Source organism: Zootoca vivipara, chromosome 4, assembly GCF_963506605.1.
Source record: "Zootoca vivipara chromosome 4, rZooViv1.1, whole genome shotgun sequence".
NCBI classification, from domain to species: Eukaryota; Metazoa; Chordata; class Lepidosauria; order Squamata; family Lacertidae; genus Zootoca; species Zootoca vivipara.
In genome coordinates this window covers 37,491,567-37,499,430 of record NC_083279.1, presented here as the reverse complement: position 1 = coordinate 37,499,430, position 7,864 = coordinate 37,491,567, and positions in this window count along the sequence as shown.

The following is a 7,864-nucleotide window of genomic DNA, read 5'->3' as shown; positions in this document are numbered from 1 at the left end:
TTGTCCTCCAGATATAAACATGATAGTAAATCCTATGGATTTAAGTGGGACCTCCAAGTTGATTTGCTTACAACAGTAGCCTTACAGCACAATTCTATGTACGTCTACTCAGAGGACTATTGACTTCAATGGGGCTTCCATAGAACTACAGCATGGGTGGTTCCCTCCATTTAGTGGTGAACTACAGCTCCTTGTCTTTTCTGACCATTTGTGTTGGTTGATGGGAGTTGTAGTCCAACACCATCTGGAGGACACCACATTGATTGACTCTTAGATTACAGCTTTAAAACCATAGAGAATCCATTTGGTCTTCAGCCATTGGTCTCTAACATGTGAGTGGGCCCATTAGTGAGCTGCAGCCTAAAATAAGAATCATAGACTCATAGAATTGTAGAGAAGGAAGGAACTGTGAGGGTCATCTAGTCCAACCCCCTGCAATGCAGGAATCCACATTTTGCCCAATGCTGGGCTTGAACAGACCTTGAGATTGTCTCGTGCTCTACCGATGTTATTATTATAAGCAGAATGACTGTTCTGCCTTACTTGGCAAAAATCGGTACAATTAAATGAGGCACCCACAAAGCCCTTGAGTCAGACAGGACCCCTGTCTTATTAAGAGACAACTTCTTTTAAAGATCACAGTGATGTAACAACCGCTCACCGAAAAATCATCTCAACATTTATATCTCATACATTTCCAGGAAACAGGTTGCAGCAATGGAATGAGTAAATAGAGCTTTCCTGGTTTTCTGTCCAGGAGGCAGACAGACAATTGATGTATCACGGAGACACCAGGCTGAAAAGAGATAAGGTTGTTAGCACATATTCAGGACAAAGAAGAGATGAGATGCTTGATACAAGCCTAATTCTTTGCAGTTTTAAAGGAAAGAGGTTAACATATTTTAACACAGAGAATACCCCCTTTCAGATCCAGAAGTTAATTGGCAATTTACATTTTTAAATTGCCAGCTGAGTAGCTTTGTAGTAAGATTTTTGCAAATTAAGTTTAGCTAAACCATTCAAACCTTAGAAATATACGTTTATTGTTACTGAGCTATCTTCAGTGATGTTAATAGATATATACTGTAGTACAGCACAATAATCGTACGGTACTATTACGTACCGTTATAGATATTGAAATGTTAAATGTTTATATTAAGACTCTGGGTGGGTGGGTGTGCCATAAACAATATTCCCAGTTTAAAGATTTCTGTGAGTGTAAATTACTGTGTTAATCTGCCGAGATGCACTATTGCCACTTTATAATGATCCTAATTCACAAAACTCCTAGAACATATGCGAAATGGGTCAACTGAGAATGCTTGCTAACATGTTTGAGAGGTAAGGTATTACGTTTGGGGGGAGAATAACCAATGTGGTTGATTGTTAAAAATCGGTCCATCACATTCCACCAAATGTCTGACAGTAGAGGAATTACATTTTCAGCTGGCACCAGAAATATGGCAATGTCTGTGAACAGCAGGCTTTCCTAAGGAAGGCATTCCACAGAAGGGATGATGGAGGCTATAATCTAGCAATATCTGGAGGGCCACAGGTTTCCCATCCCTGCACCAGCAGCGGAGCATAAGCCCACGCTGCCCAGGGTGGGCGGGTGCCCTCCCAGGCGCAGAATAGCCGCTCAGGTGCCCAGAGCGGCACGCACGCTCTGCAGCCAGGGGTAGAGCAAGCCCCCCATGGTGGCCATTCAGCGCACCGCCCGCTCGTGACTCCCAAACCTCCCCCAAGCTGTCAAAATGAAGGGGCAATGCCACTGGCAAAGTGGGACAGCTCCCCCTCTTACCCCAATAGCTCGACATAGGCTTGGGAGTCACGGGCAGATCACACGCTGAATGTCACCCCCCTCAGTGAGGGCACTCGGGCGGTCCGCCCCCACCACAACCCTTCCTACACCCCTGCTCTGCACTGGAGGTGATGATAAAGCACAAGTAGTGTGCAGCTCTGAGTGCCACCAATCAGTAGGGCTGGCAAAAAGGTCTGAAGGTGATCTGTGGTCTAGGAAATGAGGAGTCAGGGGTCTCAGCAGGCCAAAGGAAGAAGCAAGGGAGTGGCCTATAGTAGGGACTGGAAAGCTTTTCCAGTACAAGGGCCGCATTCCCTCACAGGAAGCCTTCTGGGGGCTACGTACCAGTGGTGGTGGGGTGTGTGTGTGTGTGTGTGTGTGTGTGTGTGTGTGTGTGTGTGTGTGAAGAGGCAAAAAGGGGGCGACATCGTTAGATGTGACTTCTATCTTTGAGCTGTAGGCCATATTCTAGTTATAGGTAGGTAGCCGTGTTGGTCTGACATTGTCGAAACAAAAAACAACAACAAAAAATGTGCTACTGGAAGGAATTTTTTATTTTATTTTTTCTTTCGACTACATCAGGCCATATTCTAGTCGTGGAAAAGTCAAAGGTTTTTACACACACACATACACACACACACAGGGGGGGGGTCCACAGTTGAAGGATACATTCCTTCCAAGCGCAAGCATTTGAGGAAGAAGCAGAGCAGTTAGGAGTGTGTGCTGCGGAGGAGTTGTGGCCTGGGGGCTGAATAGAGAGCCCCTTACTCTCCCACTCAGGCCAGGTAACCCCCACACCACACCACCCCGGCGTAGAGGAATGGAGGAAAGAGGAAATGGTGAGAAGGACGAGAGGGCAACCTGGATGCGGCCTCACAGCCAAGTCCACTGCAACGAGGTTTGTTGCGATGACACTTGTTGTGACGTGGGGTTTGTGATTTCAGCTCTCTTGACAAAACATGCTGGAGACAGTTCTCTAGTAACAGCTCTTTATTAAAGTGAACAAGACTGAAGACTGAGGAGAGGAAAGCTACATTTATAGGGACAGGGGACTAGCTAGGAAGGGATACATTTTGGAGGGAACAATATCAAGCAATCACAGTGCTGCCTTTTGGAGGAAACCAATAAGACAGAGGATCCAAATACAGCAGCTTAAATGAACCAATAGTAGCTGTACCCTCTGGAACCAAAAGGCAGTTACTTTATCCTAATGCAAATACAGACAATAATAATACAGATATAAAATCCTTTGACTCAATACACAACACCCCTCCCCCCCTAGTGAGCACAGCAGACGTAATCCCTCAGGTACTGTGGGGTCCTACAACTTCTACCTGATCTCCTGACAACAGGTGTTGCAGGTTCTGGATTGGGTGTTACCTGTGGTGGAGGGGCTGCTATAGGGGTTTCATCAGGAACAGATGGAGTCCCAGACATCTCAGGGTCCCCGACCTGTACCTCGTCATCATGAGGACTAGCAGACCCTGGTTCATTTGCTGAAGCCCCTGGTGACTGTACCTCTGGACCATTTTCACTCTGGTCTTGCAGCTGTGCGTCATTAGCCAGGGATGAATTATCTGGCTCCTCCCTGCTGAGCGCCCGGCGCCTCAGCTGATCTATATGTCTCTTCCAAACTTGCCCATTTTCCAAGGTCACATAATAGGACACAGGTCCACTAGCCCGGGTGATCACACCGGCCACCCACCGCGGACCTCGTGAATAGTTCCTCACCCAGACCAGATCTTCAGGGGCGAGATACCTTGTTGTGTCAGTCTCAGCCTTGGGGGTTGCTCTTGAATTACGGTTTGGCATTTTATCTGGGTGGACATAATCCAGCACCGTTACCAGTCTTCTACCTAAGAGCAGCTCGGCTGGCGACTTGCCCGTCGCAGTACACGGCGTCGCATGCTGCAAAAATAACATTCGCGCAATGCGAGCCGACCAGTTACCCTCCATTAAGCGCGCAATGGATTCTTTGGCTGTTCTTACCATGCGCTCAGCCTGCCCATTGGAGGATGGGTGAAAGGGCGCAGATGTGACCCCTCTTATAAAGTTATCAGCCAAGAATGCCCTGAATTCTTGGGATACAAAAGCTGCCCCATTATCTGATACAATGGTCTCAGGTAACCCGTGGGTAGCAAACAGCTGCCTCAACACCTTGATTACGGCAGCTGATGCCATGCTAGGGACCATCGCCACTTCTAACCATTTGGAATATGCATCAACGATAACCAAAAAGACCTTCCCTTGGAATGGCCCAGCAAAATCTATGTGCAGCCGGCTCCAGGGAGTTCTGGACTGCTCCCACCAGTGGACTGGTGCTCTGGCCACTTCTGGCCGCACCTCTTGGCATGCCTTGCATGTTCGTACCCATTGTTCTATGTTCTGGTCCATTCCAGGCCACCACACATAACATCGGGCTAGCGACTTCATCCTGACCATTCCCGGGTGTCCCATGTGAAGCGTCTCAAGAACCCTGTTTCTCAGTGGTGCTGGGATTATCACCCTATCTCCCCATAGGAGACAACCCTTATGCATGGACAATTCGTGCTGCCTTGTCGCATAAGGCCTGAATTTTTCTTCATGCGGACCACCTGGCCACCCCCTCCCCACCCAAGTGAGCACACGGGAGAGAACAGCATCTTTCCTAGTTTTCTCAGCTATATCCGTAGCTGTTACAGGAGCCCCCGGAAGTGTTTCTAGCATCATAATGTGCTCCGCCGGAGCAGGATCCTCATTGCTCCCGCCAGGAAGGGGCAATCGACTCAGCGCATCAGCATGGCACAACTGTTTCCCCGGCACATGGGTCAAGGTGTACTGGAACCCATTCAGGAATATTGACCAACGCAACATTCTGGGGGAGAGAATTTGTGGCGTTTGTTTGTTTGGGTTGAACAACCCTAACAGTGGTTTGTGGTCCGTTTCAATGGAGAAATGGCGACCGTACAAATAATCATAGAACCTTTTGATTCCGGACACAATAGCCAGTGCCTCTTTATCAATTTGAGCATAGTTGCGCTCTGTGGGCGACAACGTACGGGAATAGAAAGAGATGGGCTTTTCCGACCCATCCGGTTCCCTATGACTCAGCACAGCCCCCAGACCGTATTGAGAGGCATCACATGCCAGGACCAGCGGCTTTGACTCATCATAATGAGCAAGGACGCTCCTGCTACTCAGCATTCCTCGCAAGGAGTCAAAAGCCTTCTGCTGCTCCCGCCCCCATCGCCACACATTCTTTTTCTGCAATAGTCTATGTAATGGTTCAGCTACCGAAGCTTTCTGGGGTAAGAACGAATGATAAAAGTTAATAAGTCCCAGGAATGACTGCAACTCCGTCTTGTTCTGTGGTCGTGGTGCCTCGATGATGGCCTTAATCTTAGCATCTGTGGGGTGGATGCCTGATGCATCAATTTTAAACCCCAAGAAATCCACAGTTGGCACCCCAAAACTGCATTTTTCTTTTTTCAGTTGCAACCCCACCTCCTTGAACTTGAGCAACACTGCACGGACACGCGCAACCAGTTCCTGTGGGTCTTTTCCAGCAATCAAAACATCATCAAAAAATGGCAAGACCCCCGGCAGACCTCTTAACAGGCGTTCCATGAGCCCCTGAAAAATCCCTGGGGCCACACAAACTCCGAACTGTAATCTGTTAACTCTGAACGCCCCTTTATGTGTGACAATAGTCTGTGCTTCCGCTGATTGTGGGGTTACTGGCAGCTGTTGGTAAGCTTGTGCCAGGTCAATTTTGGCGAACACCTTGCCCCCAGCCAGTTTAGCCAACAGATGTGATACGACTGGAATGGGGTATGAGTTTCCCCTGAGTGCCTTATTGATAGTACATTTGTAATCTGCACATATCCTGACTTCCCCATTTGCTTTAAGGGGTGTGACGATTGGAGTCTCCCACTTAGCCGAGTCCACGGGTGAGAGAACTCCCTGCTTGACCAATTTATCCAGCTCTGCCTCGATCTTGGGTTGCAGTGCAAATGGCACTCGCCTTGGTTTGAGTCGGATTGGAGCCACCCCGGGGTCCAACTCGAAGTCAACTGGGGGCCCTTTATAACAACCCAGTTTTCCATTAAAGAGACCAGCAAATTCCTTGCATAATACCTCACTCATCTCAGGGCAGGTTTGGATTGAATTAAGCCCTGAGATACTCAGTCCCAGGGCAGGGAACCAGTCAGTGCCCAGGAGACTGGGGCGACTGCCCTTCGCAATCACCAGTTTGAGTACAGCCTGTTTGTCCCGGAACTGTACTCTCACGGCACACATTCCCATAACATGGATGCGGCCTGCTGAGTACGACTGCAAGGTTGCCGGAAAGGGCTCCAGAGGGGGCAACTTACCCCTGGGGAAGAATGTCTTCGCGGTCTGGTCCGACACGATGGTGAATGCGGATCCGGAGTCCACCTCCATGTCGCACTGCTGACCCTCAATCTTCACCTTGACGTGTGCCTTGCCTTGCGCTGGAAACTGCACGGCCCTCCCGTTGATCTCCGTTACGTAGTGGCAGTCCTTTAGAAAACGAGTTGCTGTGGGTGGTCTGCGATGCTCCAGTCTAGGTGCTCCTGTCGCTCCCGACGCCGCCGATCTACAGACCCTGGCGATGTGACCCGTCTTTCCGCACGTCCGGCAGATAGCATCCCTGAAACGACAACTCTTCCTTTCATGGTTTCCGCCACAACCTGGGCAACTGCCTCAGCGATCTCTGTGCACTGTGCAGCCCTGACGCACCGACTCGACCCCACGGACTGGGCTCTGGCTCGGAGTAGCCTCTAGCTCGTCCATGGCATGCGCAACTTCTATCTGTGGCTTAGTGGCCTTGCGACTGGCATCAAGCTCCTCTCTTTCATAATTCTCCGTGGCGGTGGCCTCTTTCAAGGCTGAAGCAAGGGTAACCTCTTCTTTAGCCACGATGCGTCTTCTGGCTTTCTTGCTGCTCAGACCACCAATAAACCGATCCAGGAGAGTCTCTTCCAGATTTTGGAAGCCGCAGTGCTGAGCGAGCTTCCGGAGTTCAGCCAGAAATGTGGATACAGACTCCCCAGCATGCTGCTGCCTCTTATGGAACTCCATCCGCCGGGCCATCTTGGTCTCAGTAGGCGCCAAGTGGCTTGTTAGGCAGGCAAGAATATCTTTGAGAGATGTCTCACTCAGCTTCGCTGGAGCAAGTAATGCCTTGGCCAGCTTGAAGGTCTCGGGCCCACAGTAGCTCAGGAATGTGGCCCTTCTTTTGCTGGCATCGGTGATCCCTTGAGCCACTGCAAAGAACTCGAAGCGTTCGACGTAGTCTTCCCAGGTGTGGGGCTCTGATGGCTGGAAGGGCTCCAATACCCTTGGACTCTCCATTGTCCTAGCGGGCAGGGTCGTCTTCTCAGCTGGCCAGTGAGTCTTGTTCTCAGCTGCAATCCGGACTCTGAGGCAGGGTTGTGTTTAACCGCTCCTCAGCATTCCGGATCCCACCTTCGTCGCCAGTTGTTGTGACGTGGGGTTTGTGATTTCAGCTCTCTTGACAAAACATGCTGGAGACAGTTCTCTAGTAACAGCTCTTTATTAAAGTGAACAAGACTGAAGACTGAGGAGAGGAAAGCTACATTTATAGGGACAGGGGACTAGCTAGGAAGGGATACATTTTGGAGGGAACAATATCAAGCAATCACAGTGCTGCCTTTTGGAGGAAACCAATAAGACAGAGGATCCAAATACAGCAGCTTAAATGAACCAATAGTAGCTGTACCCTCTGGAACCAAAAGGCAGTTACTTTATCCTAATGCAAATACAGACAATAATAATACAGATATAAAATCCTTTGACTCAATACACAACAACACTGAAGTCTACATATTGGAGCAAGCCCAATCTTTGGCTGCAGACGGCTTATTCTCATTCTGAAACATGTTCTCAGATATCTGTAAAAATTCACAAGTTTCCCAAGCGTCGAAAATCTGACAGGACAGATGATAACTAGCTGTTATCATTGACAGGATGTTGGGGAAATATTAACTATTAGTAAAAGCTTTTCAATAGAAAACCATAAAACACTACAGGTAATTATGC